We start from the raw sequence: 15,596 nt of genomic DNA, 5'->3' as shown, positions 1-15,596 counted from the left end.
CTAAAATGATCATCAGCACGACAACCAGAAAGGAGACAGTTAAAGGAAGAACTTTTTCTATTGATTGTAGACTTCTTCTTTATCATCCTTGAGGAAGAAATTCCTTTGCATAGATGTACGTTGACTGCTTCTACTATAATACTTTTAGTAGTGCCTCTAGTTACAGGAGCCATGAAAACGTATGAGAAGGAAGAAGATAAGAAGATTAAAAGTGTCAAACCCTACTTCTTGACACAGTCTTCCACAGTTTAAGGATAAACAAAATTCTTAGCAGGATATTTAACAAACAAAGATACATACTTGAGCCACAAGATGCATAGCCTCAATCCTCTCAAACTAAGAATGAGGATGCAGGCGTCTCCGAGCTCAACAAGAGACAAAGTGAGCCAGATGCTCTCCTTGCTTGTCAAGGCTTGTTGCAAAAACAGGTTTCCTCCTTCTTCTGATTCTGTAAGCATTGGTTTTGCACGACCTTTGATTATCCAGATTCAACATATGCATGTTCTCTTGTAGTTTAGAAATTCTCTTGTTCCTTTGATTGAATCTCCAACACGTGTTTTGAACATGATTTGTATCTCCACAAAACGAACAACCCGACGATCCTTTCTCTTGTTGAAGTGCCTTCTGTTTATTACAACTGCCATCCTTTGTTTTCCCATGACACTTAGGAGCATAGTTGATGATACCTGCAGTCTTGCTCTTAAATCCTAAACCATTGGTGTTTCCAAAGGATTTCTGACCAAATAACATTGCTGAGATTTTATCAGAACTTCCAGATAATCGTTGAAGATCATCTTTGAGAGTATTAATATCTTTTTCCTTTAGAAAAATGATCCTGGTGAGTTGATCATTAAGACAATCTATCTCAAGATCTTTCACTTGGATTAATGATTCCAGTTTCTTCAATAAAGCTTTTAATTGAAGATTTTCTTGAAGGACCTCTTTGTTCAAGAAATCGAAAATCTCTGTGTCAGAATCAATTTCTGAATCAGATTTTGAGTGTATGGAGGTTTCCGCTGCGAGAGCTGTAACTTCATATTCAACAGACGTATTCAAGACGTCGACACAAAGAGATTTATCTTCCATAGAATCTTTAAAATCAATAGCTGACAGTGGATGTTTATCACATCTAACGCTCCTCTTTATGAAATCCTTGATCATTTCTGTTAGCAGCGGTTTATTGAACTGATAACCAGATGAACGACACTCATCAGCCCAAGATAAGTTAGAGGATTTACTTGTCTCGGAAACAGCATTGAAAGCAAAGGTTTGAACAGAATTTGGATCATGAATTGTTATCAGTCCACATGAGGTATTCAAGGAAGGAGTGTTGAGGTTGTTTCCTCCATTGATGGCTTGTTTCTTAGAAACGTATCTCTTGTCTTCAAATACAGTTTCTAAGATATCCCAGGCTTCTTTAGACTTAGTGCAACTAGCAACATAGTACTGAAGATCTTGGGTAACAGCCTGTCTGATAGCATTTAATCCAAAGAAATTTTGCATAGCAGCAAGAGATTCTTCAGGACTATAACTACCAACATCCTTTGGTATAGATACATCGTCTTTTGTATTAACCGGAGGATTATAGCCGTTAACAATACATACCCAGGTTTGAAAATCATATGCTTGAAGATAAGCACACATTGCAACTTTTCATGCTGAGTAGTTTGAGCCATCAAAGACTGGTTGTACGTTAATAGAGATAGCACCTTTGTCCATAGAGTCAGATCGCTACAAACACAGACTTGTTAGGTCTTAAACGTGTTTGACTGCTCTGATACCAATTGAAAAAGCGGGGGTCTAATAACACCACCCAATATTTCACTTAGCAATTTGTATGGACTAACTCTGAAATACTTTGCTAGAGAATCAACTAGACAGTCAGACTCAATCTAGATAAAAGTAACTCAAGGAGTTAATATCTCTCTCTTGATTTGATTTCTACTCAAGCTAAAATCAATAGCGAGTCTTTATCAAATACAAGGAATAACTTGGACGGTACCAAAGACCAATGTCCAAGGATCAATCAATATAAATCAACAACCAAAGGTTGGATTTCCAATTGATGATCACGAACGCACAACCTGTATTATTTCTATTATATAAAATATAATGCGGAAAAGAAATAACACAGACACCAGAATTTTTGTTAACGAGGAAACCGCAAATGCAGAAAAACCCCGGGACCTAGTCCAGATTGAATACACACTGTATTAAGACGCTACAGACACTAGCCTACTGCAAACTAACTTCGGACTGATCTGTAGTTGAACACCTACCAATCTCCACTGATACAAGGTACAGTTGTACTCCTACGCCTTTGATCCCAGCAGAACACTGCGTACTTGATTCCCTTAGCTGATCACACCCACAACTAAGAGTTGCTGCAACCCAAAATCACAGACTTGATAATAAACGAATTTGTCTCACACAGAAAAGTCTATCGAAAGGATAAATTTGTCTCCCACAGATAAACCCTAGGTTTTGTTCCGTCTTTAGATATAAAATCAAGGTAACAGGAACCAATTGATAATCCAGACTTATATTCCCGAAAAACAGCCTAGATTAATAAATCACCTCTCTACAATCCTTCCTGACTACACAATCAGATTGTCGAGGAATCAAAAAAAGTGAGACGAAGATATTTGTGACTTCTTTATCTTGCCTATCGGAGAACTCTCACGATCTCAAGTCAATCAATCGATTGTACTCGTACGATATAAGATGCAAGATCAGATCACACAACTACGATAAAAGTAGTATCGGTCTGGCTTCACAATCCCAATAAAGTCGTTAACTCGAGTTTAGAGAAGAAAATCAAGAGTTAATGGAGATCGACTCTAGCGAGCGCACTAGTAGCACACAGACGTGTGGGGATTAAGTTTTGCTCTTGCTAGATGTCTTCTATATATAGCCTTTCAAATCAGGGTTTTGCCTTAGGTACAAAGCAAACTCTATCCACTGTTAGATGAAAACCCGATTTAGATTCAAGCCAATATCTCTCAACCGTTAGATCAAAAGACGTAGCTTGTCACACACACTTGGGTACACGTTTACTGGGTTTGAGAAAACCATGCCCAAACGAGAACACGTATGTTGGTTCAACATGATAACCCAAAAGGTCAACCATATGAGCATCTCATATTAATCATGTTCTTCTTCACCATAACTAGTTCAATTGACTCAAATGAACTAGTTAAAAGTTGTTCAATTGCTATGAGATCTTATGTAACTACACAAGACACAATTGAAACAAAGATGATTTGATTCGATTAGAATCGGCTCATGAACATTATATCCACGGGTTGCATAAAGAATTCCTTAATAATTAGTGTTTCATATTCAGAGCACATCTTTAGATCATAACCTCTTAAGTTCACAAACAAGTTCGCAGACTTAAGTTAATCGGTTGAGTTTTCCAAACTCAGCAAAAATTCTCGGGTCGAGAACTTCCGCCAGTTCGCGGAATGAGTTCGTGGACTTAGCACACAAACGAGTTTTGGAAATCCAAGCAGAAATTCTCGGTCGAGAACTTTCGTCAGTTCGCGGACTGGGTTCGCGGACTTGGTAAGCCAATTCCACAATCCTACCGATTTTTCTTGATCAACAAAGTTCGAAAACTTCGGTTTAAGGAATACATGGTTATATAATCTAAACTCTCATTTCAATCATTGAAACATTCTCAGAGGGCGATATTCAGTCGTGAAGAACAACAAACCTTTCTCGTCGGAGCAATTTCCAAAGTGATTGAAACTTTCATGACTTTCGTCACTAGGTGAAAATAAACCTGATCAAAGCGAAACGCTTTACCAACACATGATTTCGAGTAAAAGATAAGCAATGAATACTCAGCTCGAAATATCAAGTGTATATGATCTAGTCTGTATAGCATACGACTTTTGTCTCATACGAAGTAGGAGAAGAATAGATAGACTTTCGAGTGATAGATAAGTTCAAGTCTTCACATACCTTTTTGTTGATGAAGTTCCACGGTTCCTTGGTGTAGATCTTCGTCGTTGTCGTTGAGTCACCATGAAGTCCTTGATCTCAACTATACTTTTCCTATCCTAGTCCAAGACTTAGCTAATAGGCTAGAGATCAAGACTTTATAGTTTTGATCACTAACATTGACAAACATGCTTGATATAGCAATGCATGCGAGGTTGACCGAGCTATGCTCTAACAGATAGGATTCCTAGTTTAGATGAGTTCTAAAACTCATAGTCTTTCTTTATTTGTGTAAGAATAAACTCCTATAAAAAGAGGAAAACTATAGAATAAAAGAGGCAGGGAAAACGAGAGAGAGAGCAGTCACTTTATTGATTGTAACAGAGTTTTATTTTAAGCAATTAAAGAAGAAGAAATTAGTATCATCATCTTGTTTTCATTATGTTTCTCTCAACCTATCTTCACAACAGAACTAACTCTAGGTACCACTGATCGATTTCGTATCAAGTGGTATCAGAGACACTTTCTTACTTCTAGGGTTAGTTGTGGTGCATGGTCTTAACACGAATTCAGTATACGCGATCAAGAGAAGATACTGTCGTTCTACCAGACACAAGGAAACCTAGAGAAAGCTCTAAAGCCAATATGGGAGGTAAAGATGACAAGGATTCAATACCAACGGAAGAAGACAAATTTGCAAAACTCGAGCTTAAGATACAAAGTTTAGCGGATACATTCGCTGAGTTCATGAAAGCAAGTACTATCAACCAGAAACTTCTCAAAAAAAAAAGGGTACAAAGGGAGAAGGATTAAAGGAAGACGAAGAAGAGAGAACATCAGAAGAAGAAGAAGAAGACGACGTACTAAACAAAAATCCATATGGAGTTCTGAAAATTGAATTCAAACTCGAGATCTCTGACTATGATGGAGTCATGGAAGCTGAAAAACTTGATGGTTTGTTAGACAAGTTGGAAACATATTTCACGGTAAACCAACTTGTTGAGTCGCAAAAGATTTGTTTTGCAAGTCTGAAGTTGTCAAACCATGCTTCAACATGGTGGAAAGCTTACAAGAAGAGGTATGATACATATCACATGACTTGGCAACAATTTAAAGATCTCATGAGAAAACACTTTTATCATGTGGGTTACTTGGATGAAAGGTGGTATAAGTGGCAGCACCTCCGACCATGGTATCAACAGAGTGTATAGGATTACACTACAAAATTCTACAATCAATCTCTGGCTTTAGATGTGGATATTGATAGTGATGAGACTTTCCGGAAGTATATCGGTGGACTCGTAGATTATATACGAACAGGGTTGAAACTTTTCAGCGTACAAGATATTGATGATGCTATAAACAAAGTTGTGTTCATCGAATAGAATACTAAGGGTGTTGGAGGATAAGACAACAAGAGAGTTGTTACGAGAGGGGAAGATACGACTCAAAGAAGGGTTGAGACAAGTAAGAACAGGTCTCTACCAGCTGAACGCGAAGAAAAGGTGTGTGAGTACTGCAAGGAGAAAGGTCACATAAAAGACACGTGTTGGACTCTTTATCCTCATCTCAAACCAAGGAAACAACGAGAATCTGAAGGCCAAAGAAATTTTAAGAAAAACACTACGTTAACAGAGACCGTTGATACCGAAAAAATCCTTAAAATAGACCAACCAGAACCAAAACTCGTGTTGATGACAAAATTGCCAGACACGGAACAGATGGATATCCATGAAGAATTATTCCATGTCAAGATTCAAGTAAAACAAAGCATCATCGAGGCCATCATCGACTCTGGCATCCAAAAGAACTAAATTTCAGAAAAGATGGTGGAACAAATGGGATTATCAACAACTCCACATCTGAAACCATATCCATTGGGATGGATACAAAAGGATATTGAACTCCAGGTATCAACGCAGTGTCGGTTCAAATTTGCTATCACTGACAAGTTTATTGATGAGATTGTCTGTGATGTTGTGCCATTGGATGTAGCGCACGTAATATTTGGAAACCATATTTGTGGAAACGTGACGTTGTTTTCTATCATAAAGAGCGTGCATATTTGTTCAAGAAGGATGGAAAATAATTTCAAATTCAGGCTAGTAAAACCCATTTACCCATGAAACTACTTACCACAAACTAATTCAAGAGATTGATTAACGCTTGTAGGAAGTTTGCTTTATTGTTAATCAGGCCTGTGACCACAAGGGAAATGAAAGTGGTACTACATGCGACACTTTCTACCAATAAACAAAGTGAATTAATTTCACTAAAGAAAAAGTTTGTGGATCTGTTCCAAGAAGAAGTCATTGTACCACCCAAGAGAAGTGTTGAGCATGAGATTGCACTTGTTAGATATTTCTCTTTACCAAACTTAAAATTATACAAGACTTATATAACTGAGTCCGAGGAGATTAAGAAACAAGCAAGAGTTTATTGAACAAAGGGTAATGGTACCTAATTGTTCTCCCTGCGGCTCTCCAGTTCTACTTGTACCAAAGAAGAATGGAGGTTGGAGAATGTGTGTGGATTATCGGGCTCTAAACAAGATCACAATCAAGAATAGATATCTGTTACCAAGGATCGATGATCTTCTCGATCAACTAGGGAATGCGATATATTTCACTAAGCTTGATCTCAAATCCGGTTATCATCAAGTGTGAATTAAAGAAGAAGACACCTGGAAAACTGCACTCAAGACTCTACAAGGGCTGTTTGAGTGGCTTGTTATGCCCTTTGGGCTATTCAATGCACTAGCCACCTTCATGCGACTCATGAATGAGGTATTACGACCCTTCATTAACGATTTTGTTATCGTTTGTTTGGATGATATCTTGATTTTCAGCAGGACATGGGAGGACCATTTGACACATGTCTCCAAGGTATTGTCCGTATTAAAAGAAAATTCTTTAAGGTTAAGTGAGAAAAAGTATGAGTTTGGAAGACAAGAATTGGTTTTTCTTGGATTTGTGATTGGAAAAGGGCAAATCAAGGTCGACCCAGGAAAGGTTGTTGTTATTTCTACATGGGCAGCACCTAGAAGTATCACAGAAGTTTGGAGTTTTTTAGGGGTTTGCCAGTATCTATGTAAGTTTATACGTCACTTTTCTCAAATTGCAGCCCCCTGCATGGTTTAACCAAAGCCAATGCAGTGTTTTAATGGGAACCTAAGCATGAGGCTACTTTTCAATTACTAAAGAAGAAGATTTTAGAGGCACCAGTTTTGGCATTGCCTAATTTGAAGGGGCCCTTTGAGGTAGAAACAGATGCATCTAACTATGCCTTAGGGGCAGTGTTATTCCAAGATGAGAAACCAGTAGCATATCACTCAGAGATGTTCACATGACCAGTTCAAAATTATCCTACGTATGACAAAGAGTTGTATGCTATGCACCAATCTATGTAGCATTAGAGGACATATCTGCTTGGGAAACAAGTTGTGGTTTATACTGATCATAAACCTTTGCAGTATCTCCAGACCAATCTAAGTTACAGCAGGCTCGACACATGACGTGGGCATCTTACTTGGAGCAGTTTGGTATTCACAAAGACGGAGCTATGTGCATCCTAGGGGTGGCCCCTGCCCCCCCCCCCCCCCCCCCCCCCCGTTTTTTGTTAATTTATTAGACATCCCTTGACGTTTTTGTTATTTGGAGAAAAAATCCTTCAATAAGCCCCCCAAAAAATATATGTTTTATACATTAGCCTCCCCTGTGAAAGATTTCTGGCTCCGTCCCTGGGTATTCACATCAAGTACAAGCAGGGAGTAACAAATAAGCTGGCAGACATGTTGTCCAGACCACCCCCTAGTATGGCATTATTCGTAGAAAGCAGTCTCAACCATTGTTACCAAGTGAATATGTTCAATGATATGAAGAAGATGAAGATTTCGGAGAAGCGTAAACAGATAAGTCAAGGTTATTCAAGTGAGTTCCTTTTAGTGGATAGATTGATGTACAAAGGTACAGCCTTATATATACCTCACGGTGGAGATATAATTCACTGGATAAGAGAAGCACATACTTCTCATATAACTGGTTATTTTTGTATGGAGAAAACATTACTAAATTTGAAGCGGCATATGTATTGGCCAAATATGCATCTCGATGTCTCCAAGTATATTCGAGGAAGTGTGTTATGCAATACCTCAAAACCGTCTAATAGGAAGAGGGGATTGTACATGCCATTACCAGTTCCTACCAGACCATGGGAAAGCATCTCAATGGTTTTTTAGGAGGTTTGCCAATGACAAAATCAGGGAATGATTACATATTTGTTGTAGTCGATAGGTTCAACAAGATGATCAACTTGATTCCTTGTAAAAATACAGTGATGGGGGAGGGTGCAGCTAAATTATTTTTCCATCATGTTTGGAAACATTTGGGCTACCTATTTCCATCATCTCTAACAGATATAGTCGTTTTCTAGGTCAAATTTGGACCAAATTATGGGGTCTGATGGATACAAGACTCAAGCATAGCACCGGTTTTCATCCCCAAACAGATGGGAAAACATAAGTGGTGAATCAGACATTAGTTCATCTCTACGAGGATATCATTCAAAGCATCCTAAGACTTGGGATGAAAGCTTACCTTTTATACAGTTTTCTTTTGATTGATCCTTTCATGAGACTACTTTGAAGTCTCCTTTTGAAGTTTGTTTAGGCTATTTGCCTCGGAGTCCATTTGATATGGGTTTGTCCACTTATCAAGATATTGTATCAATAGAAGAATAAGACACTAGAGCTCAAAGATTTATTGAGAAGATAAGTAAGATACATACTTTAGTAGAGGCTCAACTATAAAAATCTCAGGCTAAGTACAAGGCTAAACATGATAAACATCGTGTTCCTTGTAATTTTTCTAAAGGAGATTTGGTATGGTTGCGTATACGGAAAGAACGACTTAAGGGTGAAGGGAATAATATTAAACCTATACGTTATGGACCTTTCAAGATACTGAAACAATTTGGAGATAATGCTTTCAGTTAGATTTACCTCCGTATATGCAGATATATTCTGTCAGTAATGCATAATGCCTGAAGATATTTGAACCTCCACTACTTAATGAAGAGGATGATCAAGAATTGAAGCTACCACCTGTATAAGACCTGTGGATAGAACGAGAGGAAGCTCTCAAAGAAGATTGCATTGTTGAAACAAAAGTGACACCTACCAGAGGAGGTGACAGATTAATGTTTCGTGTGGGGCATGCAGGTCAAGTACCAAGCAAATCAAAGTGGTTTAACAAGGAACAAGGTGAGGTCGAGTTTCCCAACATTTAGTTCTGAGCTTACACAGGAGTTTCAGCTTCCTAAAGTGGGGGAGCCATGATACGGGAGTATCGTAGAAGAGGGTCAGCTAAGACTGTCGGCCTAGGTTTAGATGAACCATGTTTTGGCTAGAGAGTACTAGAAGGTACTAGAAGAGGTGTTTGATTAACAACAACTAGAAGTTTGAGGTTTCTTAACTTAGATAAGATTCCTAGTTTAGTTGAGTTCTAAAACTCATAGTCTTTCTTTATTTATGTAAGAATAAACTCCTATAAAAGGAGAAAAACTATAGAATAGAAGAGGCGGAGAAAATGAGAGAGAGAACAGTCACTTTATTGATTATAATAGAGTTTTCTTTCAAGCAATTAAAGAAGAAGAAGTTAGCAGCATCATCTTGTTTTCATTGTGTTTCTCTCAACCTATCTTCATAACAGTACTAACTCTAAGTACCACTGATCTATTTCGTATCATCTATACCCTAAGAAAACACATTGAGCAGATTTTGGACTCAGTTTATCTACTTTATAAGACTCTAGGTCAGGAAAGAAACTACATCCAAACACTTTAAAAAAGGAATAATCTGGCAAAGTGTTAAATAATACTTTATAAGGAGACTTGAAATGAAGTACCTTAGTTGGTAGGCCTATATTATGATGTATGTTTCAGTCAAGAAATAATCATACCAAAAAGCCTTAGGCAGATTTGCTTTGAAAGACAATGTATTCCTCATCTTGGTTATGTGCCTATGTTTACGCTCAGCTAATCCATTTTGCTGATGCATGTCTATCTCGGTTTGATAATATGGACAAGAAATTTTGTAGATAATACCACAATCATCTATGAAAGATTTAAACTTCCCTTTATTCAACTCAAGAGCATTGTCACACTGAAAATTTTTGATGGAGGATAATACATTTCAGAGGTATTCTTAAAATGTTGAAAACATGATAAACTCTCTGACCTACACTTCATGGGATATATCCAATGATATCTTGAATAATCATCAATGGATACTATATAGTATTTGAAACCAAGTAAGATTGTAAGTAGAGTTGTCCCCAAAATATCATAGTGCACTAAATGTAGAGGTAATTGAGTTGTCCTATTTGAATGATTAAAAGGTAACTTATGATTCTTTCCCAACTGACATGCTTTACAAAAACAAGTAGAAGTACTTGAATCAAGTTGAATAGTAGATGGGGAAGCAATTTCATGCAATACCAAGTTTGATGTATGACCCAATCTTCTATGCCATTGATTATTCACTGCACTTGAAGTTGAAGCAGTAAGAGCAAAAGAGGTAAAACTCTACATCGGATACAAATTGTTCTTAATCTTTCCTTCAGCCAAAAAATTTCTTGTCCTAACACATTTAATTTCATATCGCCTTCAAAATACTTTATATATACTTTATTATCCTTGGTGAATTTAGCAATGGATGAGAGATTTTGTTTGATTGTTGGCACATAAAGGACACCATCTAAGTGAAATTGCGCAGAGTTAGTATTAAGAACAATTTTACCAGATTTTTCTATAGGAAGCATTATCCCATCTCCTACCATTACTTTATCATAACTATCATACATTGTTTACTTGGACAATAAGTGAGCATCCTTAGTCATGTGACTAGTGGCACCAGAGTCGGGAAATTAAACAGAAGCTTGGGTCAGAGGTGATAATAACAAAATTAGCTTGTATAGAAGCAAAAGTTTGTTGTAAAGAATTAGAAACACCTCCAGTTGAAGTATCACCACCAGAAGAAGCATTTGTAGTTGTAGTGTTTGTAGTACCAGTATGCTTATTAGGATTACACCTAAAACGACACCTATTTGCTGTATGACCTAGCTTTTTACAAATTTGACTCTCATCTGAGGGAAGTCAGTAGTTTGATTCTTATTCTTCACTATAGCAGCATATCTCGAAGTAGAAGCATGAGAAGAGTTCTTAGCATAGAAAGTTGATCTATGATTTTGAATAATACTATCATAATCAATATCTTCAGCCTTAAGCCACTGTTTATGGTGTAATAACCTAGACATAGCATCACTAAGAGTAAACTCAGACTCTCTACTCTGAGCAGATATTACAAATTGCATATACTCTTTTCCTAGTACCATAAATGCATACATTACCATATCAAATTCATCCACTTTTTCACCAATAGCAGCAACTGAATCAATAATTGTCTTTAGTTCATCAAAATATGCAAAAATGGATTTATTACCTTTCTTGATTAAATGAAGTTGACTTCTCAATAGTGATTTTCTTGCTGAAAACCTCTGAACAAATTTGGTCTCTAGATAAACCCAAATCTCTCTCGTAGTTGTAAAACCCATTACTCCTCTTGCGATCGTCTCACCAAAAGTAGTAGTTAAACACAACATCACAAAACGATTCATATTGCATCGGTGATGATATAACGGATTAGGAATAGTATCTCCATCAAGATCAAAAAATCCATCTGGTTTGACAGCAGTGCCATCAACAGAAATTTGAACCATCATCTTTGAGTATAACAAAAACAAAGTTAGCAATATTATGGAAAGGTATAACGTAAGAAGAAGATGAAGATATTTTAGATGTTTGAAGAGATAAGAAAACCAAAACGAATCTTAAAGAATTAATGAATTTCATAAGAAATTAGAAATCAAGAACAATGAGTTGAAGAAAGAATTGATCATAAATTGAAGAAATCCTAGTAATTTTGAGTGTTTGTAGAGATCAAATAAAAGAGATATTAAGAAGTTATAGTTGCAACGGAATTGATTTTTTAGAATTACAGGATCAAAAAATTTGAAGAAGAATCAGAATCTCCCTTGATACTCTGATACCATGATATATTTTGAGAAGAATTATCAGATGTTTTTATTAAGATTTTGATATAAATTAAAGATAAAGAGAGTGTTTGTTATAAAGGGAAAGTTACATCAATACAACAAAATTATATGTTGTGACAGTTGGAAACAAATTTGAAGACTAAAACTGTAAGAAAATAAAGGAGGTTTACCCTGAATAACACTCTTGAAAAAACGGGGGTCTAACAACCACACCCAATATTTCGTTTAGGCAATCTGTATGGACTAACTCCAATATAATTCCAAGAGAATCAACTATACAGACAGACTCAATCAAGTAAAATATATCCAAGAGTTATATCTCAATTTCTTAAATCAATCTGCAAACGAACAGATAGAAATTTGTGAGCCGGATCAATATGAGAAATAACTTGGATGGTACCATCCAAGCTCAATCAACAACCAAAGGTTGGAATTACCAATTGATTTAACTACGCACAACCTGTGATATTTCAATTATACAGAAAATATAATGCGGAAAAGAAATAACACAGACACCAGAAGTTTCGTTAACGAGAAAACCGCAAATGCAGAAAAACCCCGGGACCTAGTCCAGATTTGAACACAATATTGTATTAAGCCTGTATAGACTCTAGCATACTACAAGTTAACTTCAGACTGGAACGTAGTTGAGCCCTAACCAATCTCACACTGATTAAGGTACAGTTGCGTTTCTTACGCCTCTGAATCCCAGCAGGACTCTACGCACTTGATTCTCTTAGATGATCTCACCCACAACTAAGAGTTGTTACGACCCAAATTCGAAGACTTGATAAACAAATCTGTCTCCCACAGAAAATTCTATTTGAATAGATAAATTTGTTAGAGCATTGCTCGTCGAACTCGCAAGCGTTGCTATCTCAATCTTGTTTGTCAAGTTTAGTTGCCAAAACTATATGTCTTGATTTCTAGTCTACTTATAGCTAAGTCTCGGATTAGGATAGTAAATGTAGTTGAGCTTCAGACTCCACGACGTTCATCGATTGAAGACGAAGAACTACTCAAGGGAACTTGTGGAACTTCATCAACAAAAGGTATGTGGAGACTTGAACTTATCTATCACTCAAAAGTCTATCTACTCTATCTCCTATTGGGTCGTGCTATCCTGCACTGCCGCGCGAGATTGAGTTATAAGCTAGCAGCCAATTGCCGTTAGATCAAAGATCCAACGATATATATTCTGCCTATGATGTCATACCGGTATACAACTGTCAAAAGAGTTTGAAATTATACACTCACCATCTAACTTATCAATTATTTTCTAATTAGTACAAAAACTGGAAAATTGGGTTTTGTTTTATGAAATCATGAGAAAAAATTTGGTCTGATAAAAATCAAATCAGGCGTTTTAATTACTAATTTTTTTAATCTGCCATCAAAAGCTGCAATGGACAACGGGTAAGAAAAAGATAGAAATGGTAAGAAAATCATAGTGCTCAATTTTAGTTTGCCTGCTATGATTTCATTAAGAAAACTTACTCAAACAACGAGATACATTCCAATATTCAAAAATCACCCATGAAGGGATATGCAAGCCCTTATTCACTGTAAATGGTTCAATCATAGTTTCTACTGTAATTTAATAAATAAGGATTTGTTATATGAGTTGATTCATAAGAAAAAATAAGTAGAGAAAAGAAGCTGAATAAGAAAATCCTTATTTTTCTTGATGCTGGATTTGTAAGGGAAGCGGTTCCAAATCTGTATTCATTTAGCTTATGGAGTCGAGGATTTTGGGGTGTTGAACTGATCTAGTAATTATCTTTTGTCCATGAAATTAATTCAGTCAAACATTTTCATACAAGAACTAGGTGAATCAATATATTTCAATCGAATAGAGGTCATAAATTACAGATCATTAGATCAATCTTGTAAGTCGGGTAAAGATGGAGCGAAGAAACAAATGTTTTGCTTCATTCTTGCAATCTGTCGAGAAAGGAAAAAGAAAAGAAATGTTAAAAGATGAAGTTTTAAGGACGTCTCTATAATTAAATTCTTTAAAAGAAGTACCCTTATCCTAGTGATGTGAAATCCATCGATCTAGCAACAATCTAACGGTAGGTGGGTTCCTAGCTTATAATTATGTCCCGCACCGCCGTGCGCCATAGGACTGGCCTCTCCTATTTGAGATAAAATTCGTATTGCTATATAGACTTCAATTATACACATTTGGTATTTTGAGCCGAGTTTATCTCGCTTATCTATTTCTCGAAATATGTGTTGGTAAGCTTTCGCTTTAGCCAAGTTCATCTTTACTCGTGACGAAAGTCATGTTGATTATTTCAAAAACTTGAAAATCGCTTTGATGTAAATAGTTTGTGTATAACAACTATTTTAACATCCTCTAAGAAAGTTTCAATGATTGAAATGAGAGTTTAGAACAAGTAACCATGTTTGGATATAAACATAGTGTGTTCTCACATTTGTGTAAAAGTCCAAAACCGGGAACCCAAAGTATGCGTATCCGTACGTGTACTGGCGGTTGTTGCAAATCCGGGTAAGTATGCATACACGTACGCATACTGGCGGAAGATTCACGTCCGTGAATTTCTGCTGGAGTTTGGAAGTTAAAAACAAACTCAATCCGGGTACTTAAGTATGCGTACCCGTTTGCATACTTAAGTAGGTTACTTTCTAAAATCGGTTTGTTCATGAACTAAAAAATTTATATAATAAGGAATGCAATCTTTGGAAACCGTGGTTATAATGTTCATGAATTGATTCGAGTGAATCAAAACCGATTTTGCTTCGATTGTGTCTTGTATACTTCTATGAGATCTAAGTAATTGTACAACTCTCTAACTAGTTCATTTGAGTCATTTGAACTAGTTATGGTGAAGATGAATAAGGTTGATATGAAAGTGCTCATATGGCTAACCATTGGTTAACTATTGTTGAACCAACTAAGTGTACACGTTTAGGTATGGTTACTCAAACCTAGATGAATGTACATTTCATTTTTGTATAACAAGCTAAGTTCGATCTAACGGTTGAAAGATATTATCTTGAATTTAATCAGGTTTTCATCTAACGGTGAATATTGAATGCTTTGTTACCAAGGTAACTAAGATTGCAAACCCTAATTTGAAATCTATATAAAGGAGAACTCTAGCAACTGGGAAACCTAATCCACACACCTCCTATGTGATACTAGTTGTATAAGCTAGTGTTGATTCTCCTTTAACCTTAGGTTTTTTACGAAACCTTGTAAGTTAACGACTTAAAGACTTCGTTGGGATTGTGAATCCAGACCCAACTATTTTCTCTGTAGTTGCGTGATCCGATCTTGCTATTTTCTATCGTGATTGAGTACAATCATAATATTGGCTTGATATTTATATCTCCGATAGGCAAGATATAAAAGTAGTCACAAACACCTTCGTCTCATCGTTTGTGATTCCACAATATCTTGTTTCGTAAATCGATTAAGATTATTGTGAGGTGATTGATAATACTAGGTTGTTCTTCGGGAATATAAGTCCGGGTTATCAATTGGTTCATGTTCACCTTGATTTATCA

Source organism: Papaver somniferum, chromosome 1 (assembly GCF_003573695.1).
Source record: "Papaver somniferum cultivar HN1 chromosome 1, ASM357369v1, whole genome shotgun sequence".
In the NCBI taxonomy this organism is placed as follows: Eukaryota; Viridiplantae; Streptophyta; class Magnoliopsida; order Ranunculales; family Papaveraceae; genus Papaver; species Papaver somniferum.
This window is presented reverse-complemented; position numbering follows the sequence as displayed.